Below are 23,052 nucleotides of genomic sequence, written 5' to 3' on the forward strand. Positions count from 1 at the left end.
ATCTAATAAATGCATCCCTTCCAAAAGTCGGGGTTTGTTACACGTATTAGCTCTAGAATTACTACGGTTATCCGAGTAGTAGGTAGCATCAAACAAACTATAACTGATTTAATGAGCCATTCGCATTTTCACAATTTGAATTAGTTCATACTTACACCTTCGTCCTCTCGCTCCGGGGAGCGAAGGGAATACAGGCAGAATCGTTGGCCCGAGGCGACAATTTCGGTCGTGCAAAACGCGTAGAAAGGGACAGATTGGAGCTCAAAGCCCCTTGCCCACGAGGTGGACCGAATCCGAGAGCTCGGGCAATCGATCACGTGCCATGGCCGCGTCGTGCTAAGCGGCGACCATGGAACGCTAACGATGCCTTTGCGTCCGTCCCGCGCGCCATCCAGGCAAGGCACGTTGCGAGGATGAGCGTGCGACAGAATGCGAATACGTTAAGCCGTCAATGCCGTGCCAGGTATGCAACACAGGAAACCATCGTGCGACCAAAGCCGTGCGCGCTTGTGTCGTCTTAAATGAAGAGGCGTGCAAAGCCGTGCGCGCTTGTGTCGTCTTAAATGAAGAGGCGTGCTTGGCAGGACGTCGCTGCTAGAGCAGGGATCCAACCTGACCGCACACGCCACGTCGCTGCTAGAGCAGGGATCCAACCTGACCGCACACGCCAAATACCACTCACGCACCATCTCGCATCGCGAAACACCGTATGCGCTTAACCAAGGACCGACAAGGACCGCGCACGAGCCCCTACCGATGCCGGCCATCACGACAGCAATGCACGCGCCAATAGGTACGAAAGAAACCGAATTCCGACCAATTCCACGCACGCCGAGTTGTTAGACCACGACACAATCAGCTCCTACCTTCGGCCGAAATTTCCATTCGACTTACTTGGGCCGGAACCTACTAGTGCCGAGTCAATCCTCAGAGTGCCTCGTCTGATGCGTCCTGGTGGCCAGTGTGCGCTATTTATATTAGTGCCCGGTATTGCTACCGTTCATGCAACCCATATACGCATTTGATAGCCAATTTAACTAGTTTTTTAGAGCACCGGAGCAGAATTGAATCTGAGATCAATAATCGATTGAACGATTCTTAGCTACCTCGTGCGTTGCTTAATATAATGGGCTATGAACGCCAGTTTCCACGCACCGATCTTTCACGCACATCGAGTTTTTCTTCGACAACACTCTCAGCTCCTACCTTCGGCCGACAATTACGTTCGACTTACTTGGGCCGGAACCTACTCATGCGCCGAGTCAATCCTCGTCGTGCCTTACTAGTCCGATGCGTCGTCGTGGCCATTGTGCGCTAGTGATGAATATCAGCACCCACTAGGTGAGTACCGTTGTTGTTTCCCGCAGCACATACGCATGAAAGGCGAAGCCTTGATTTTCTTTTGCTCGCGTGTGCATTTACCTAGTAAGATTATCAATGAAACTGAAATTCCACAATTGACTAGAAGTAGTCAATTGGGTAAGTAGCAAAAACAGATAAAATAGAAATAAAACAAAAGAAAGTGGTATGGATTAACAATACTCAAATCTAGCATTCATACAATCAAAGTAAACAAAAAACATATGACAACCTATTGCCCTCCCCGGCAATGGCGCCATTTTGAAGAAGCAGTATTGTGTAGGGGTTGATTCGTCAAAAGATATTTGTGTTAAAACGGAAAGTCAGTGACTCCCCGAGTGTCGTTCTCGAAGGAGGGACGTGGAGGTGTGTCAAACGTTCGGGTGCTTACTTGATTGAGTAATGCATGGGATTCGAGTGTGGTGAATGGTGGATTGTGAGTGAAAGGAGTTCAAAAGGTTTGGTTTGAGTGCAAGAAAGTAATAAAGTAAAAGAGTTTGTGAATATGTAAAAGGGTAGGGATTGGATAGTGTTCATGTATGTTGCATTGTGGTGTGACTAAGGTAATGGATAGATAATGCAAGGATGTTGGCTATTCAAGAGTGTGTTCTCTTAGTCCTTTTCCACCTTTGTGTACTAAGGTGTGACACCCCAACTTTTCACAAGCTGAGATAGCTAAAACTTAGCACAAAAGCTGCCTATCTCAACCATCAAACATACATGGCGGAAGCGAATTATAACCTAAGGGGTATCATGCCACATCTAGGTAAGAAAACACGGCCTAGATGCATAGGCTAACCAAAAACTGAACTGCATAGTATATAAATCCCCAAACATATCCAAAAGATCCAAAATCTAAAACAAGAGTACATAGAATCTCATATTGGCACACAGGCCCAAATCATAAGTCTAAAACATAACAACCTAGTCTAAGCCGCCTCATACGGATATATCTCTATCGCGCTCACGCTTAGACTTATTGCATACCTGGAAAACATACAAGAAACCATTAGCAAAAGACTGCTAAGCAACCACCATTCACACCCGCAAGGAAGTATAGATATATAGTAAGTTTGTAAATAGGTTTACACACCCATATAGAATATACACACCAACGAACTGTTCGATATTCAAAATCGGATACTCAACAACAGCAAACTGAAAGAATATATATAAACCAAGACTTCTCAACAATACCAATATCCAACCGAATCACAAACTCAACCGAATACTCCTAAGAAACAACCAAACCGCAATATATCAAAGAATAACCAACAATCAACAAGATACAATACAACTCAAGAGTCAACAAGGAACCAAACAGACCACAACCCAAGGATAAGCACCAAAACCTTAACTTCCAACCCTAGTACCAATTCTCCACACCAAACACCAAGCCCGAAAGTTAGAAGTTAGGTACACAGGGGTAAAAACCCAATCACAGGGACCGAAGTCCAAAGTTAGTTCCACAGTTAGTTCATCCTCAAACAGAGCAAGAGATACTCAAAGATCCACCACTCCATATCCAACCTCAGACTCATCCCAAGAACAACAACTCATAATGTTCATCCCAGAACATAAACACAACATATACTCAGGAAAAATAACCAAGGATTCAACCAACCAATACATCAAGATAATGAATCAAGAGACATGAATAAGTGCTCAAGAACCAAGGAAAAATACTCAAAATAATATCCCAACAAGTTCCAGAAACAAGGGTGAAACAACCATACAACAGACCAACAAAATAGCTACTGGAAACAGAAGTTCAGAAGAACCAACGGATCACCCTAGCGGAATCACCAGCTCCGCCACACCCTTCCGCCTCAACCGGCGGCACTCCCCGGCGGATCACCTTGGTCCGCCGCCCTCTTCCGCCAGAAGGGGCGGCGCTGCCCAGCGGATCGCCATCCTCCGTCACTCCATTCCTCTATTGTTCTTGCAGACCACTTAGGCGGGACACATTATACCACCTAACCTTACCGCAAGAGCAACTCCAAACCACTCCCAAACCAGAACAGACAGAATAGCAAAGTTCATTCCCAGAATATAAAAAGAGGATCAGATTACTCAGATTACAACTCCCAGAAGCCAAATAAGCAAGGAATCCATACCAATAAATATCCATAAACATCTATATGCAAAGGATCAAGGACACAAGTTCATAATCCATCAAAACGACTTCACAGACAACAACAAATAGGCTAAGCAGCAAAGAAATACTCAGGATTCCCATACACCAAGTAATATTCATAGATTAAGAGGGTAAAATAGATTTTGTGAGACATGATAGTTACCTCTTGAAGCACACTTCACCCAAGAACTCTTAAACCTTCTCACTAAGCTTCACCTTCACCTTGATCATCTTTTCCCAAAAGATCCCCAAAAGAATAACATAAGAACTTGTATAAAGATTATGAAAATAACATGATGCAAGGTGTATTCTTAGAAATAAACACTTACCCAAGCACTAGCAACCCTAAAAGAGCAATCTTGACTTGAATCTTGAAGGTGAAGGGGTAGTGTATGGTGTAGGGTTTTTAGGAGAATTTAGGTTGAGAGTGAATTGTTTGCAGGGAAGGAAAAAGGAATGGTAGGGTTGATACAAGTTCCTTTTATATTATGGGAGAAATCATTACATACATAAAATATATTACACTAGGGTAACTAGAGTAGATAATGGGCTTTTTAAGAGAATGGGTCTTGCACAAATTAATATAATACTAGTAAGTAGGAATTTGATCTTTCAAGAACAAATATATATATACATATTGGGCCATTATAAAATGCTCCATAGAAATTGTAAGGATTCAATAAAATAAATAAATCCCTTACAAGAATTAGATCAAGAATTGGGCCTTAGAATTAATAAATAATTCCGGAATGAAATATATGTATATCAATTGGAAGGATTGAGCCCAATTAAGTCAAATAAAATACCCAGTGGAATTTAATCACCGGTCTTAAGGCTTGAATGAAATTTACGGGGTGTTACATAAGGCTTCTTTGACTTAGGAATGTCTTTAAGCATCTAAAGCTCTAAGAGGAATTTTATCAAACACTTAAGCTACACACTATCCTACTATTCTTAAGAAGTCCATAGGAACTATGATTGTGTCAAGCTTCAAATCCTAACTCTAATCAAAGACATGAAAGAGTCAAGAGCTCAATTTATCATCTAGATTGGCCAAATCCAAACAAGATCTCATCAAAACAACAATCAATAGACAAGAATAGATAATCCAACAATCTAAGCATTTAGATCCAAAATAGAGATAAGATCATCACACTAGCATCATACAATCATACAATCCAAATCCCTAGATTAAACTAGCCACTCATGATATGAAATCCAAGACAAAAGCTAAGTTAATCCAAGAACAAGATAACAAAATATAATAGAAATGAAATAGAGATCACCTAGAGTGAAGTAATCCTTCAATCCAAGCTTGTTGTCTTGCTACAATGGAGATTTATCTAAACAAAGAAATGTAAATCTAAGAAAATGGAGAAAGTTCTCCAAAGGAAAAACTAAGGAAAGGAAAACTAAATTTCTAGGAACCTCCTCTGAAAATCTATCAAAGGGGTTTAAATAGTCTCCGAAAAAGCAACCCTAGCAATTTTCGCGCAATGCAGTCTCCACGCCTGCTCACACGCGTGTGAGTGTGCGTGGGAGGCTACTGGATTATTTCCATGCACGCTCACACACATGTGGCCATCCAATTGGGTCCTCTAGGGCTCCGATCTTGCCTGATTCGCTCTTTAAGCTCAACTTTTGCTCCTACTTGCTCCCGGTGCTCCTGTTTCACCTCCTTTAGGCTAAAAGTAGCTTCCGTGTGTTGGTTAGTGATTTTCAAGCATTTATGAGCACAATTCATCATGCAAGGATGCTATAAACGTGACAAAACACCCTAATATGTACTTGATTTAAGGGTATCTCGGAGGCTTATCACTTGTTCTTGGATTAAATTAGCTTTTGTCTTTGATTTCATATCATGAGTGGCTAGTTTAATCTAGGGATTTGGATTGTGTGATTGTATGATGCTAGTGTGATGATCTTATCTCTATTTTGGATCTAAATGCATAGATTGTTGGATTATCTCTCGGGATTACCATCTTAATATGCCAATGCACACATCATAAGGTTCATACGAGCATGTGGGATGTACAGGCAAGAAGGCGTTAGTGAGGAAATAGTTCGACTTAAATTATTCCCATTTTCAGTTATAGAAGAGGCAACACGATGGTTGGAAAGCCAAGACGACAATCATTTCAAATCGTGGCAGTAGTTACATCCTGAATTCATGAACGAGTTCTTTCCCATTACAAAGACTATGAGGATTCGAAGGCTAATACATGAATTCAAGCAAGGAAGGCTTGAAAGTTTGGGAGAGGCTTGGCGACGATTCAAAGTTCTTAAAAGACAATGCCCGCAAGATCTGATGCACCCATGGGACATGATTAGCTCATTCTACGGAGGGCTAACAGATGAAGGAAAGATGTTGCTTGACTCATCCTCCAGCGGTGCCTTTGTCTCTGTAGCTTTGCCAGAAGCTGAAAAACTAATTGAAAGAATATCTAAGAATACATCCTGTTGGTACGACCGACGAGGAGATCACAGGGGCATATATGAAGTTGATAATCGTGTGGCGAGCGATGCAAAAATAGAGGCAATGAATCACGAAATCAAAAAGCTACAGGCTATGGTAGAAAAAATGGAAGGAAAACCCAAGCCTTGTATGGCTTTGGCTCTTTACTATAACATGTGTGGAGGACCTCATGATACCAATATTTGCACTTCTCCGTCTGCATCTGAGCAAGTTGAGGCGGTAGATTACCAAAGGAACTCCAACTACAATGCTTATGGACAGAATCAAAGATCGAACAATAATTGGAAACAGGGAGAGGGTTGGACCAATAGCAACAATGATGGATATCAAGCGAGAGGACAATACAACTATGGAAACAAGCCTGCATATGGACAAAATGATAAGAACATATTGATGTACAATCAAAACCAAGGAAATGGAAATCAAATGACCCAATTCAGGCCACAATACAACTCTCAACTTTACTTTACTCAACAGAGAAGGGATGACATCCGTGAAGTAGATGAAAGACTTACAAGGACAATCATGGAACTCAAGAATGATCGGGCTAATCTAAAACAAGAGATTACTCAAGAGATTCGACAAGAGATTTCTAGTCTTAAACAAGAGTCCAAGGCTACACTAAAGACCATTGAGAATCAAATCTCTCAAATGTTTAAGATGATGTCGGATAGACACTACAGAAAACTACCGAGTAACACTGAGAACAATCCAAAAGAGAGAGTCAATGCTATTGATGCCAAGGAAGAAGAACATGAAAAATGTGATCCGATGGATGCTATTTGCGGAATATGCCAATGTAAGGTAGAAGACAAGAGAAACGAGACTACCTCTTGTAGTCCCAATCTCGAATTAAAGAATACGAGCGGTTCGTGCACAATCTCAATGAAGGAAAGCAAGGAGAAAACCACTTCGGAAGTGCGTCCAAAAGAAAAGGAGCTACCACGTGACAAAAACAAAAGTTCAAAAGAGAAAGAAGCGACTCGAGAAGGTACAATTAATGCTTTTATCCGAAAATTTTTCAATAACAGGGAATGCCGCGAGTTATTTGAGGATGACAATTGTGATAATTTTATTTGCTTAAGCCAAGAATCTTCGGCTTGTTTGACTGAGGGTTACCCCAGAAAGAAGGGCGACCCTGGAGCTTTGTTGATTCCTTGTTCTATACAGAATATGGAACCTCAAAATGCTCTTGCCGATCTTGGAGCTTCTATTAATGTCATGTCTTCAAATCTTTTTGAAAAATTGAACTTACCAAGCTTGAAACCGACGAGGCTGACTCTGCGTTTAGCTGATGGAACCACACGGTGTCCTGAAGGCTTAGCGGAAGATGTTTTAGTAAGAGTACGAAAATTTCTTGTGCCTATCGACTTTGTTGTTTGCAAGATGGGTGATAATGAGCCCCATGGATCCTTAATTCTTGGAAGACAATTTTTGGCTACGTGTCATGCATGCATAGATGTGAGTTCAGGTGAAATAACCCTGAGATTTGATGGACAAGCCACAAGTGATGAGAAGGAAAGAATGAAGGAAGAAGATGATAATGTAAGGGCGACGGTGAAAACGAAAACTAAATCAAAACCGAAGTGGAAAAATGATAAGCTTACATGGAAGAATACGTGGGTACCAAAATGTTTCCTACCCACTAGTCTACTACCAAGGAGTATGGTTGATTCGTGAACAAGGTATCATGCGTCTAGCCAATGACGTAAACTGTGGCGCTACTTGGGAGGCAACCCAAGATTTCAATAAATTGTTTTTAAAGTTCTTTTTATGTTTTTGTTATAATAATTTGTTACAATCCAATGGTACCATGCTTTTGAGGACTAACTTGTAGGATTCGAGACTAAAAATTACTTTGGAAAGGTCTAATTCGAGCATAGGTATGAAGGGAAAAACCAAAACCGGAAGAAAATAGTGCACCGCGCTGACACGCAGGATCACACGCGTGCAGACGTGCGTGGGAGCGTGGCAGTAAGCCCCCATGCACGCTCACACGCGTGTAGCCGTGCGTGGGAGCGAGGCAGAAAGCCCCCACGCACGCACACACGCGTGTCGCCGGCGTGAAAGCTTCCCCACGGAATAAAACCCTCCATTCGGCCTTCCCACGCCATTTTTGCTTCCCAACCCTATTTTTCTTCTCTTCTCCACGCAAGGTAGACTCCATACTCAAGGTTTGAACATAGTGACTTATTTTTACTTCAAGAAGGATTAAAACATCACCATCAAGGATGGGACGAGCTAAAGAGATCGCAAAGAAAACAAAATATGATCACGGTGAATCCAGTAGGTGACGAGCACGACCGCAAGCTGCAGTTCAACAAGCTCCCCAGGAGCGAGGTGCGAGGTCTCTTAGGCACTTGACACCCCTTCAACTGACCTCGGTGGATAATTACAAGAGCAAGCAGCTGAGCGTCGGCCGTCACTTTGATGACAATGTTTTAACATAGTTTGGCTGCCAAAATGAGGTGAATGGACTGATAAGGCACCGACAGCTCCGCCGTCTATTCGAGTGGAGAGGACCTACATCTGCGCCAGTCACGTATGAATTTTTAGCGACATTGGAAATTAGAAAAGAAATTAACAATGCAAGAGAGTCCATTTCATTCATACTGTTTGGCAACCACTATAGCTTGTCAGTTAATACTTTAGGTGTTACGCTTGGATTCCACACCAACGAGAGCATCTCTATGCCACATTTCAGGGAGTTTAAGGAAGATTTTGATTCAGAAGCTGTTGCTATTCAGTATTGGAGGAGCATCACCAACAATGCCCCTTACAATTCATCAAACCTCAAGGCAAATCTCATCACAAGGAATGGTTTAAAGGCTATTAGGTTAGCCTTTGTAGTGAATCTCTCCGGCAGAACCACCAACCGCAACAAAGTTTATAAGCAAGATCTTTTTTATATGTGGTGCATGGAGAATGGAATCAACATCAACATGGGCGTGCAAGCGAGAAAATGGCTTCAAACCCAACTTAAGCCTAAGGTTCAAACTATTTTCATTGGACCTTTTGTTACTAGACTGTGCCAGGGGTTGGGCCTTACAAACCTTCTTATGGGAGAAAAGGATGAAGGTACCATTATTGCTTTCACTGTTGGTGAGTTCTTTGCTATGAATATGAGGTTGGGAGGTGATGATGCGCCAGATTTGGAAGCTTCTGATGATACTGTGACACCCCCAACCTCACACCGGCTGAGATAGCTAAAGCTTAACACAACAGCTGCCAATCTCAACCATCAAACGAAAACATAGCGGAAGCGATTTAAAACCTAAGGGGCGTCATGCCACATCTAGGTATAACACAGCCTAGATGCACAGGCTAAACATAAAACGGACTAAGCTGTCATAGATATAAACCAAGATAAAATTCTCAAAACATAAACCACAATCATCGAAAAGTACTCAAACCACTAATCCAGAGTATACTAATAATATCTCAAGGCACACATGCCAAAACCAAAGTCTAAACAAGGTAAACTAAGGCTAAACATCCTCATAAGGAAAGCTCTAGCGCGCTCTCGCATAACTACTCCATACCTGGAAAACACACAAAGAACCATTAGCAAAAGAATGCTAAGCAACCACCATTCACACCCGCAAGGAGATATAGATATACATAAGCTTGTAAATAGGTTTACACACCCATATAGAATATAAACACCAACGAACTGTTCAGTAGTTGAAAACGATACTCAACAATAATAAGCTGAACGAATCACAAACCAAGACTCAATCAAACAAAGCCAATAGCCAACAACAAAGCATAATGCAATAACGAACCATAACCGAGATCCATAAGGTATCGACCGAATTAGCATAAAGAGCTCATAAAACGGACCAAGAAGGAACCCCAACTCCAACCTCCAAACCAAGGCAACCCAACCACCAAACCAAGTCAAACCACATGGTCAGAAGTCAGGAGTCAAGAGTCAATCCCAGAAAAACCGGTACACAGGGGTGACCAACCCAAAGTCAGTGGTCAAGAGCCAAACCCGGAAAACCGGTACACAGGGGTGATGAGCCCAATCACAGGGACCGAAGTCCAATCACAGGGGTAATCAACCCAATCACAGGGACCGAAGTCCAAAGTCAGAAGTCAATAGTAGCACAGTCAATAGTAGCACAGTCAATAGTAGCCAACAACCACCAACAACCTCAACCAAACCACCATCACAACCTCATACTCCAACATCACTCAAAGCAACTAAAACAAAGTGTTCATCTCAAATATGAACACAAACCAACTCCCAGATAATGAATCAAAGGATCAATAGATCAAGAATACCAAAAATGGAAACCAAAGACATGAATCAATACTCCAAGCTAAGGTATAAAATACCCAATAAATGACATGAATAAGTACTCCAAAGACATAGTAAAATACCCAACAAAACAATCCAACAATAATCAGAAACAAAGGAGAATAACAGACAACAACAACAGAGAAACCGTTCACTGGAAATCAACTCCCAGTGAACTTGCGGAACACTCTCACGGATCACTGCCTTCCGCCAGTCTCCTCCGCGAGAAGGAGACGGCCTCCCTCGGCGGACCACCCTCCTCCGCCCAAGCCAACCGTCGCCACCTTGCGGATCGCCCTCGAGGGTTACATTGTGCCGTTCAGGTCTTCCGCAAGGCCAACCCAAATCCCTTCCAGAGACAGTTCAACCCAGATCAACAAATCCCACTTCCAGAATACAAAATCAGACCAAATACACTCACATTTCATCCCATTTAGAGTCCAAAAATAGGGNCTTAATAAATTCACCCCTTACAAATTAAATACAAGAATTAGCTCATAAGATGTCTTAGAAACAATATATATATATATATAATGTATGATCAAGAATGTGGGCTTGTAAGAATATTTAATAACAAACATTGTAAGGGTCCAAATTGAATAAAATCCCTTACAAGAATAAATTCAATTAATTGGGCTCTTGATTAGAATAATTAAATTAGGCTCAAGGAATATATATATATATATATATCAAATTGAAAGAATTAGCCCAATTGGAATTAATTAAATTACCCAAGGAATTAATTATCGAACGAAAGGCTTGAACGAATTTACGGGGTGTTACACTCTACCCCCCTTAAAAGGAGCTTCGTCCCCGAAGCTCGAAGCTAACGGGAACTTGAAACAGAACGATTCAAAGAGAACAAGGGATTCAACGAAAGATTGAAAAGAAAACGATTGCTCAACTAATCCTAAACTCAAGAACACACTAACATGCAACTAAACTCAAGAACTTACTAACTTCTAACATTCTAAACTTATAACTTACCCAACCCAAAACNAGAAACAGAACGATTCAAAGGAACAAAGATTCAACGGAAGACCGAAAAGGGAACGATTGCTCAACTAGTCCTAAACTCAAAAACATACTAACACGCAATTAAGCTCAAGCACATACTACACCTCTAGCATCCTAAACTTATAACCTACCCAACCCAAACTAGCATGCAAGAACTAAACTCGCTACTTACTTAGGTAAAAAGGATTCCTAACAAAGATCTAACATATGCATGGAAGCTATCAACTGAACTGGGTGACCTCCTCATGCCGAATTGCTTGGAACTAATTTCTCATCACATTCCCCATATCCAAGGTCGCTCCTTTGGCCACGTGGTTGGATCACACCGCCTTCACGGACTTCATTGCTTGCCGGTGCACTTCTCTTGACTGGGTGACCAAAATTCTTGTTGGCTTCTCTTCATAAGATAGAGCATCTTCGAACGTTACGACTTCCAGGTGGATATCACGAAGCGCATCATGCACATATATCTTCAGCAGCAAAAAGCGAACGCATCACGCATCTGGTCTAACTTGGTCGGCATATGTCTCCTATCGGTCGTGGGCAGCTTTCACTCTTTCTTGAACCAACTCAACTTTTCCGATGACACATGTAGACGCTACGATCTTAGGGTCACTTGATTTACCAAATCTTCCCAACTGAACGGGCTGTTACACTTCTTTGCTTTAACCTTTTGACAGCTTAGGCGAACTCCATTTCTTGAAAGATCCAACTCAGAACCATTCCATAAGGATAATTCGCATTGGGGACAGAAGGTTAAAACTAGTACGGTAGTATATAGAGGAAAACATTTATAGAAGGTATGCTTATTAAGAAAAATGTTGACCCAACAAGGAAAGAGAATGAAAGGTTTAAGGTGTAAGGTTTAAGAACAGTCGTTGATTAAGAATAGAATCAAGAGTTATCAAGGTTGCGACTTAGGGAATGCGGTTGTCACCTTGCACAAGGGATTTTCAAGAAGCACACAAGGTCGACGTTCGAGCGGATGGAAATGATTTTTCAATAGAAAGTGGTGTCAAGTTCTTTTAAGGAAAAGAGAAGAGCTTGTCTTTGAAAGAAAATAAGGACGAGGTTCGAAGAGATCAAAAGAATTTCTCAATCAAGAGAATATTAAGTTCTTTCAACAACAGAGAAGGAACGAAAAGAACTTGGCTTCGAGAACAGATAAGGGCGAGATTGAAAACACAAGAGGAGTTTTCCAACGTTAGGGTATTTACCTTACTCCAAGAGGTGCAAGAATTTAAGTTTCAAGAGGAACCATGAACGAGGTTTTAAAACAAACTGAAAGGTTGTCTGAATGAAAGGATATACAATTTTCCAAGGGATTGAGAGAGGTTCGGTTTCAAGGGACGATAGCAATGAGGTCTAGAAAGATAGAAAGGATTCTTTAACGGTAGGGTATGCACTTTTCCAAAAAGAAAAGACAAATCCAGTTTCAAGCTAAGATGAGATAGGGATTTAGAACAGGTAGAAGGGATGTTTCAATAAGAGGGCATTTAGAGGTTCAAGAAACAAAGGAAAATTTAGTTTCTAAGGAGAAATAGGAATAATGATTAGAACAGATAGAAGGGATCTTATAGATAGAATGATAGTTGGGATTGCAAGGAGCAAAGAAGGGTTCGGCTTTAAGAAGGATAGGAAGTCTCTCAACTCTAAACGATTTCCTCGGCTCGCTGATTTGACCATGATACTCTGACCGATTGACGGATCTTGACCTTGCTTCCTACGCAACGTGGGTCTACAGTTCGGATAAGCTCTACTTCGTAAGGTACGAAACGCACAACCTTTGCCACCCCAGGAGAAGTCGAAGGCGATGGATTGCTAAAGACTGATTGGTGCAGAACGAGGGATTTCTGAGGAAGCTTCATGAAAAGGTAGGTTCAACTAGGGAGGTATCGCCTGATCTTGAAAGGAGATTCGCCTATGATTACTGGTGATCTTGAAAACCGGGTTTACTTTCTTGTACTTTGAAACATCGAGGTCCTAAAGCCGACGTAACGCGTGCATCTTCTTTAGCATTAAGAATTCTTGCTCCTTTTGATCGTTCAGGGTTCTACGAGAAGTCCTTTATTTATTCGATTGGCAATCTTCGTTGTAAGATGGTTCGGTCAAGTCTTGGTGTTCTTCTTGCGATTCTTGCAGGTCAATAGCACGAACACATATCAACCCATTTTTCCACTCTTCATTGGTTCTTCTTGTTGGTCATCCGAAGTAGTGGAACGCAGCTCTCAACTTTAATCTTTGCGTGTAACACGATCAAGGGCGCCTTTGCTTACTTGCTCGGTAGATTAAGTCTTCTACGGAACTTCATTAGCACTACGGTCCAACTCCACTTAGGAAAATTCGGGGATTGAGCCAGCCTTTAGATTCCCTTCGGTTGGTCTTGATCTTTGGACGTTTCGGTCTTCTACTAGCTTGCTTAGCTTATTCCTTTATTTATTTCTTGCCACCGAGGTTCCTTCCTTTAAGCTCTTGCACAAGGAGTTACTCCCAAGGTACACCGAATAGGTTACACGAGGTTCACTTCACGGAGTCATACACCCCTTGCTTATGGCGTTTCTTCTTGTCTTTAGGGATCTTAAGCGTTCAAGTGCCCTTCCTACTTGACTTGATCTTCCTTGTCTTGAAGGTTGCAACTTCTAACTCGTTCCTTCGTAGCCGTTTCAGGGAGGTTGCAACTTCTAACTCGTTCCTTCGTAGCCGTTTCAGGGGTAAGTAGGCTTCTAACTCGTTCCTTCGTAGCCGTTTCAGGGGTAAGTAGGACTACCTTACGTTCCTTCGTAGCCGTTTCAGGGGTAAGTAGGACTACCTTACGGTTCACGAATCACGACCCCGAATTATAATTCTTCATGCAACGTTAACTCCGAGTTTAGCTTGCACGAGATTCTTCATTGCTGATCCGGAAGCTTCTACTTGGCGTGCTTTAACTCTTCTTTGACGCGTTAGCACCCGCTATTATCGTTCCCTCAAGACCGAGGGTCTTCGAGTCTTCAGTCTTCGAGCTCCTATTGTTTTCTTCGTCTTGCAACGAACTTAAGCTGCACGAACTTGTTCTTCAGATCTTGAGTTTGGAGAAGACTTTGTAGACGAGGCTGCAGGCGCGAGTACGCCAACTTCCGGGGAACGTAGATGGTTGTCGTTGACTCCGAACCGTGCGTAGATTAGTCTTCTTTGACGAGCCGCCCCTCTTCTGGTTGCTTCAAACGCATACGGGCTATCCATCGTTTCTTATCCACCGACTACTTATTTCTATTCTAAGGCAGGCTTCTAGGCAAACTAAAACGAAGCAACTTAACTAAAAGCGATTAAGACTTACCCGGAAGACGCGCCGCAAGCTGCAACAACAAGGTTAACAAGGTACAAACAATATAAACAAACAAGGCGTGTCCTCACCGCGATTCCTAGAATTCACACATCCTAGGATTCTCAAAACATCTTAATTCCTACTTAATCAAGTCCTAGAGTCTCAAAAGTTCAACCCTAGGATCTCTACTTAGACCTCAACACAGGCTCTGATACCAACTGTGACACCCCCAACCTCACACCGGCTGAGATAGCTAAAGCTTAACACAACAGCTGTCAATCTCAACCATCAAACGAAAACATAGCGGAAGCGATTTAAAACCTAAGGGGCGTCATGCCACATCTAGGTATAACACAGCCTAGATGCACAGGCTAATCATAAAACGGACTAAGCTGTCATAGATATAAACCAAGATAAAATTCTCAAAACATAATCCACAATCATCGAAAGTACTCAAACCACTAATCCAGAGTATACTAATAATATCTCAAGGCACACAGGCCAAAACCAAAGTCTAAACAAGGTAAACTAAGGCTAAACATCCTCATAAGGAAAGCTCTAGCGCGCTCTCGCATAACTACTCCATACCTGGAAAACACACAAAGAACCATTAGCAAAAGAATGCTAAGCAACCACCATTCACACCCGCAAGGAGATATAGATATACATAAGCTTGTAAATAGGTTTACACACCCATATAGAATATAAACACCAACGAACTGTTCAGTAGTTGAAAACGATACTCAACAATAATAAGCTGAACGAATCACAAACCAAGACTCAGTCAAACAAAGCCAATAGCCAACAACAAAGCATAATGCAATAACGAACCATAACCGAGATCCATAAGGTATCGACCGAATTAGCATAAAGAGCTCATAAAACGGACCAAGAAGGAACCCCAACTCCAACCTCCAAACCAAGTCAACCCAACCACCAAACCAAGTCAAACCACATAGTCAGAAGTCAGGAGTCAAGAGTCAATCCCGGAAAAACCGGTACACAGGGGTGACCAACCCAAAGTCAGTGGTCAAGAGCCAAACCCGGAAAACCGGTACACAGGGGTGATGAGCCCAATCACAGGGACCGAAGTCCAATCACAGGGACCGAAGTCCAATCACAGGGACCGACAGTCCAATCACAGGGACCGAAGTCCAATCACAGGGGTAATCAACCCAATCACAGGGACCGAAGTCCAAAGTCAGAAGTCAATAGTAGCACAGTCAATAGTAGCACAGTCAATAGTAGCCAACAACCACCAACAACCTCAACCAAACCACCATCACAACCTCATACTCCAACATCACTCAAAGCAACTAAAACAAAGTGTTCATCTCAAATATGAACACAAACCAACTCCCAGATAATGAATCAAAGGATCAATAGATCAAGAATACCAAAAATGGAAACCAAAGACATGAATCAATACTCCAAGCTAAGGTATAAAATACCCAATAAATGACATGAATAAATACTCCAAAGACATGGTAAAATACCCAACAAAACAATCCAACAATAATCAGAAACAAAGGAGAATAACAGACAACAACAACAGAGAAACCGTTCACTGGAAATCAACTCCCAGTGAACTTGCGGAACACTCTCACGGGTCACTGCCTTCCGCCAGTCTCCTCCGCGAGAAGGAGACGGCCTCCCTCGGCGGACCACCCTCCTCCGCCCAAGCCAACCGTCGCCACCTTGCGGATCGCCCTCGCGGGTTACATTGTGCCGTTCAGGTCTTCCGCAAGGCCAACCCAAATCCCTTCCAGAGACAGTTCAACCCAGATCAACAAATCCCACTTCCAGAATACAAAATCAGACCAAATACACTCACATTTCATCCACTTAGAGTCCAAAAATAGGGAATCCATAACATCATTGATCATACAACACAAGACAAATGATCAAGATGAAAACCAACAAAATACATCCAAGAAATAGGCCAAATAACAAGAAATTTCAGGATTTCCAACACCAAGATCATTATATATAGAATAGGTGAATAAAATAGATTTGATGGACATGGATGGTTACCTCAAAGAGCTTTTCCTATTCCAACAAGCCTTTTGCTAGCTCACAAAGCCCCACCTTCACCTTGATCATCTTTTTCCCAAAGAACCCCAAAAGAACACTTATAAGATTATGTAAAAAGACTATCTAAACACAAAATGCAAGAAGATTCTAGGCTAGATGCACTTACCCAATCCTAAACAAGCTTAAAGTAGCAATCTTGACTTGAAAACTTGTAGGAGAAATGAAGATCAATTTTAGGGAAATATGGAGTGGAAATGGCGCATGAATGAGTGTAGGAGGAAGAAAGGAGTGAAAGTCTTTAGGGTATTTTGATCTTCAAAATATATACTAAGAATACATACAATATTTAGGGTGTAAGACATTAAATGATGTGGGCTTAAGTAACTTATAGAATAGTGGGTGTAGGAAATTAAATATAATCAAGACTAGTAAGTTGGGCTTAATAAATTCACCCCTTACAAATTAAATACAAGAATTAGCCCATAAGATGTCTTAGAAACAATATATATATACTATCTACCAAGACCACTAAACTCATGCCGACCAAATGTAAGAAATATGCTAAGGAAGTTAAGGTCTCAAGAGATGGATATAACATAAAAAAGTTTTGTTCACACCTTCAAGCATGCAAATGACAATTGGGTTTCACCTTGTATTTTCTAGGGGCCTCCAGCCGATCCGACTAGTGGGAACGATGTTCACCCCTTAGCCAATTTCCACCCTAACGCCAAAGCCCCTTTACGTTAAAATAAGTGAGGGCAGGGACATGGACCGCTCATCGCCATGGCTTGGGCGATCACTCTATTTTCTCACTTCCTAGGATAACGTCATCAGGCTACCCGACTTCACATGGAGCTCCATGCTTTTTTGAAGACAGTGCAATGGGTACCTGAATCCTAGCGAAGTGGCTCACCTCCTCTCTATTTTCTCATCTTTCAGGATCTCTTCGGGGCAACCGACTTCACATGGATCTCCATGCTTTTTCGAAGACGGTGCAATGGTTACCCCGTATCCAGACTAGATGGCTCACCTCTGCTTTTATCTCTAGGAGTGGCCTTTGCCTTTTCTTTTCACCATATCAACCCCTCATGCCTTTTTCTTGGGATTAGGGATTGTTTTCACTCTAAGCTCACTTATAGGCTCACCTTTTGCCCCATGTCCTGCTAAGATTAGTTCAGTTTCCGGGCTTCGCAATTTTTATCTTTCTAAAACTCAAGGGGTAAACACTCCCACTTCGAGAGATCCTTGACTGAGGTCCAAACAAAATACAAGGTGAAGAACATGCAAGCACACATAAAAATTTTCAATTTGGGTCAAATTGTGCAAATTGGTGCAAAGTGTAACTTCCAAAGCATATTTAAGACATTCGTATTTGGCACAAGGTTAGGAGCCCTCCTATATAGTATTGTCAATAACACGCCCTCTAGTTCCTATACCTTATCACTCAATTAATCGACTATTTCAAGAAGCATAAATCCTTTCCACACTTAAAAGCGAACATCGTCCTCGATGTTTCCATTAGGAATAGAGGAAAAAGGATTAGGGTCTTAAAAGATTGTGCATTAAAGCATCTTTCCACACTTAAAAAGTGTGCTATGGGCTTCAAATAAGTTTTCTAAAAAATTATACCCATTATAACAAAATCATGCAACTCATCCTTTGTGAACCTAGGCAAATATGCTCATAAAAATTGGAAGAAAAAGTTAGGATGATATACCATACAGTGCGTTTCTACAACCTTATCTCAGTTTCCTGCCCATCTATTCTAAGATTGTCGGCTCATTATCCTCTTGCCTTTTTGTAATAGTAAATCTATGCCTCCGAAATGTTTATCCTGCATTTGTTAGCTCAAACCGGTGCATAGAAATAAACTAAACAAAATAACAGCAGTAAAATAAAGTTTGCTTTAAAAAGTTGGGATTATTGGCACGGCCAGACCTGGAGACTTAGGAAAATTGGATGAAAAGAAAATAATGCGCGAGAATCTGTCAGGACTTGTCCACGCGGACTCACACGCGTGGTGGTCCACGTGGTTCAGCACTGGAAATTTTCCACGCCTAGCACCACACGTGTGAGCAGGCGTGGTCAGCAGTGCTGATCACCTTCTTTGTCTCCTGGCTTTTGCCTTCCATGTTTGATCCGGTTTAGCTCATTCGTCATGGCTTAGCACCAAAATCACCTGCGATGTTAGCTCAAGCAAGGCTATTCTAAAAAGAAAAACTACTAATAAACGAAGGAAAGTAAAAAGTAAACAAGAAATAAAGTTCTAATCTAAGGATAACGTTGGGACTGCCTCCCAAGTGCGCCATGGTTTAACGTCTCCTGGCCAGACGTTGTGTGCTCTATCCTTCGAAGCACACAAATTTTGGGACCTTTCCAAGTGTCCCGTGAACTTTAGATTCAAGGTATGCCCGAAGATGGGAAATATCCTTGAATTTGGAAACTAAGGAGAGGAAAATAAAATGCAAGGATAAGTAAGCTCGGGGTATTATTTCAGGATGTTCAAAGATAATATACCCCTCTTCTTCTTTCTCCTTATAGGTTCCTACCCCTGCAACCTTTTCCTTAAAGACTCCCCAATATACACACTCTCCACCTTCTATCCTATCTAGAGCAATTTCTCCCGACACAACTTCTATCGGATTGTCAAGGGTGACAACTCTCTTTCCTTGATCCTGTTTTTCTTCTACAATTTCTAAGAAATTCTCATCTTCACATACAGGATCATCATTCACATGAAACTCGCTCTCATAAGGATAAAAAGATTTTATATCATCCTCACTCCCCAAATCACTATCACAAAATTGCAAGGAATCACTCTCCCATGAGCAAAAAGAAACTTTATCACATTCATCAAGATTTTCATGAATTGTAAAGGAGTCATCCTCACAAACATTATAAGAATTTTCAATTAGAGTTGGAGTGAAAGTTTTACCTTGTGCGGGGTTTTCTTCTTCCCACACGATTTCAATGTTATCCTCGTCTTCACTCTCAATCTTTCCCCATTGGCGTGTGTTCAACTCAGGAGTCAAAATTTCTTGGAGCACCGGGGCATCAAGTTCTTCTTGTTCTTCTACACTCACCTCTTCATCGTCAATTGTCTTGTCCATCTTGTCACTCTCCTGTTGGTTGGTTTCCATTGTCGGGTGATCTATTGGTAGCATTCTCTTCATAAGCTCTTCCGACATTGATAGCATTTTAGCCTCAATTTCGTCTAGTGGAAGTCCTTCCTCCCGAAGAGTAACAAGACTCTTTTTCATTTCGCTTCTGATTTCATTTCTTAATTTGATAGTATCCTCCTTGGCCATTTGGATGAATATTTCTAATTTGTCTTTCAAGATTTGGATTTCATCATTGACCGGTGGAAGGTACTCACAAGGTGGCATCTCATATGGTATAGGTTAGATGAAATTTTGCGCAAAAGGTGGTGTTTCATAAAGATATTTGTCATTTTGGTGTGGTGGGGGTGAATAGCTAGTATTGGTGTAAGAATGAGAATACCAATTTCTCTCAGGATTGTGGTTCGATGGAGGGTCATAGTGGAATGGAGGTTTAACGGTTGAAGGAATTGTGGCCTTTAATGTCGGTTCACAACTAGGATCAATTTCCTTCATGATTTGGATAAGTCGGTTGTTAATACTCTCCGATATTGAACTAAGGGATTCCTCTCCATTTTGGTATGTAGGTTTCTCAATTCTTTCATGGGTAAGCATAGATGAGGGAGCATATGAATATGATTGTTGGTTGTGATCAAAGTAAGTGTTCGGGTGTGAATATGGTGGTGGTGGGTACAAATAAGGACTTGGATAATAATATGGGTAAGGTTCATAGGGTTAGGGTGGAATATTTGTTGTATATGGTCTTCCATGGTATGGGTAACTATGGGAATACGGATAAGCGCTCATTGGTAAGCTTCAATTGATTTGATAAAAAAAAATTTCTTGCACAAAGCTTAACTAACAACAAATATATTGCAACTAGAAGTAGTTGCAAGTGAGCACAAGATATTCAAGACAATGTAAGCTCACTTCTTCAAGCAAATAACAAAAACAAGAAAATAAAACAAATAAAAAGAAAGCAATTCAAGAACTCTTTTAAAAATTCTACTTCAAAGATGTCAACACAATTCGAAACCGTTTGCCATCCCCGGCAACGGCGCCATTTTGATTTTGTGAGTTTTAGTGGAAGTGAAGGTGAAGTGGTAAAACGAAGAGTCAAGACTCCCCGAGTGTCGTGTCTCTCAAGGATGGCGAATGGGAATCGAATTAGTGTGTTGACATCTAAGAGGTTGAAGGAAAAGAGTTACGAGATTTGCCAAGGGTTGGATTCATTTGTAAGAGAGGGGAAGGTTGATAGTGGTTGTGTAAAAGAAATGTAAAGATGGAGATCAGGGCCTTAGGCTTCTCTATGTGGTCTATCTTTGTATGGTTTCGTGACCTAGAGATGTGGAATAGACTAGGGAGTTCATGGCACATCACCAAGTGGCGTCACACTTTGGACTCCCACATCCTCATTCGGTTGGGGCATTTCATCGAACACTTTGTCTACCACTCCTCTCGGATCTTGTCCTTTCGGACTAAGAGCGGATATGTGGGTGAGTAAGACTCGTAAGTGGCCGCTATCGCGCACACACTCACTTCCTTTGAGTTTGCTACCAAAGGTGCACACTTAGGCACAAAGCAGTATGAACATCATTCACACAAGTTTATCATCCAACAATCAAAAAGCTCACATTTAATCGAGCAATTTAGATCAAGCATCCACATAGATTAACCTTGGGGCCACCAATCCCCTTTCTACTCTACTCTAACATACTAAAGAAACAAGGAAAAGATATGAAATCTCAAAGAAGCATATATTAGATTAAGAAATGGATAGAATAGTTACCACCCTCAAGAGGGGAGTCTTTTACACTTTGTCTATGAAATTCAAATCTTCCTCCTTGGCCTTGAAGCTACTCTAATCTAGGAGAACAGGAATTTCCCCCAAAAGGGGAGAAAAACCCTAAGAGACCTAATCTATGCTATTGTATGCTAAAATCTACTGCCTAAGGCTTGGGATAATGATCCTTATATAGTGGGAACAAAACAGGGGCAAAATAGACATTTTTCCCGAAGCTGAATTTTAGGGTGTCTCAGGGCTCTCGACGCGTCGAGCCCGTCCTCAAGGAATTTCCGATAAATTGTTACGGCACATTCTCGACGCGTCGAGCCTTGATGCTTCGACGATTATCGCCACGCGTGGTGGAGGGTGTGGAGAGCTACTGGAATGTTTCCACGCCCCTCCACACACGTGTGAGGCTGCGTGGGAGGCTCCTACTTCACATTTTCTTCATTTTCTGCTTAGTTTTGGCCTTAAGTCCTCCTTTTGGCTGTAGAATACCTTAAAAACATCTTCCATACTCTCGTTAATAGTTATTGGTCACATCTGAGTCTAAATGCATGAAATCCTTATGAAATGGGTAATAAACTCTACAATTCTAGCCCGTAAATGACCCTTAAAATAAGCTATTCTTGGTGCTTATCAAGTCCATTCAAATTTCATTCTTTAAGTTCATTGCAATTTGCTACTTGTTTTTTTTTTATTACTTTGATTCATTGTTTGTTGTTTTGAAATTCTCTATTTTTTCTTTGAATCTATGCTTGTTTATGTAATGATCATGTGTGAGTAGTCTACTAGGAAGAGGATAGGGATGAGGATTATGTTAATGTGAATGTGGCTTTGAATTGGTTGAATAGGAGTGGTGAGACTTGACTTGATGATGTTAACTACCATGATTGGGTTTCAATTGGGATGTGATTACCTAATCTAGACCCAAGGGGTTAATTATCCATATTCTCTCTCACTCTCTCTCTCTCTCTCTTTGAGAAAATGGGAGTATGGAATATCAAGAACATAAGATGTTTGATGAAATTCCTCTTAGGTACTCATGAGTCATGAGAATGTCCATGTGTGTCCTAAGGGATTAGAATGACCCTGAGAAAGGTGTTCCTTTCATTTGATGACATCCGTAGTCAAGTCACTTAACTCTCATTCTTTTTCCCGATTTGGTCACATTACTTGAATCTAGTCTAAACTCCTTGATGTGATAAGTTCTAAGATATATGGTTGGGGATGTAGTCCCGTATCTTCACGATCCTCAAATTTTGTGAATATATCTACTCCATTGGACAATGATGAGATCAGCAAGTGAATATATTGCTATTAGAATTGTTTGAGGTGGTTCAAGGTCCAAAAGTCCCCCTCATTAGCAATTAATCTACCTTTTATAGGCAAGGCAGGGAAAACATGTCGGGCTACCAGCATGTCCTACACGTGTTGGATGTAGGTTGAGCGATCATAATCATCATGCCAAGTGTTTAAATGAAGTTGAAAAGGTGATGAGATGTGATGGGATGTGATATGACTAGTCGTTTTGC

The 23,052-nt window shown here is 41.4% G+C and overlaps 1 long non-coding RNA gene across 1 annotated transcript; it reads right to left on the reverse strand.

Annotated features, from left to right (window-relative positions):
* Positions 1 to 549: 549 nt before the first annotated feature.
* Positions 550 to 744, reverse strand: LOC116027120. Its single transcript, XR_004099908.1, has 2 exons — positions 655 to 744; positions 550 to 612 (listed from the first exon to the last, which is right to left on the reverse strand). It is a non-coding gene; the product is annotated as an uncharacterized LOC116027120 (long non-coding RNA).
* Positions 745 to 23,052: the final 22,308 nt, after the last annotated feature.

This window comes from Ipomoea triloba, chromosome 8 (assembly GCF_003576645.1).
Source record: "Ipomoea triloba cultivar NCNSP0323 chromosome 8, ASM357664v1".
In the NCBI taxonomy this organism is placed as follows: Eukaryota; Viridiplantae; Streptophyta; class Magnoliopsida; order Solanales; family Convolvulaceae; genus Ipomoea; species Ipomoea triloba.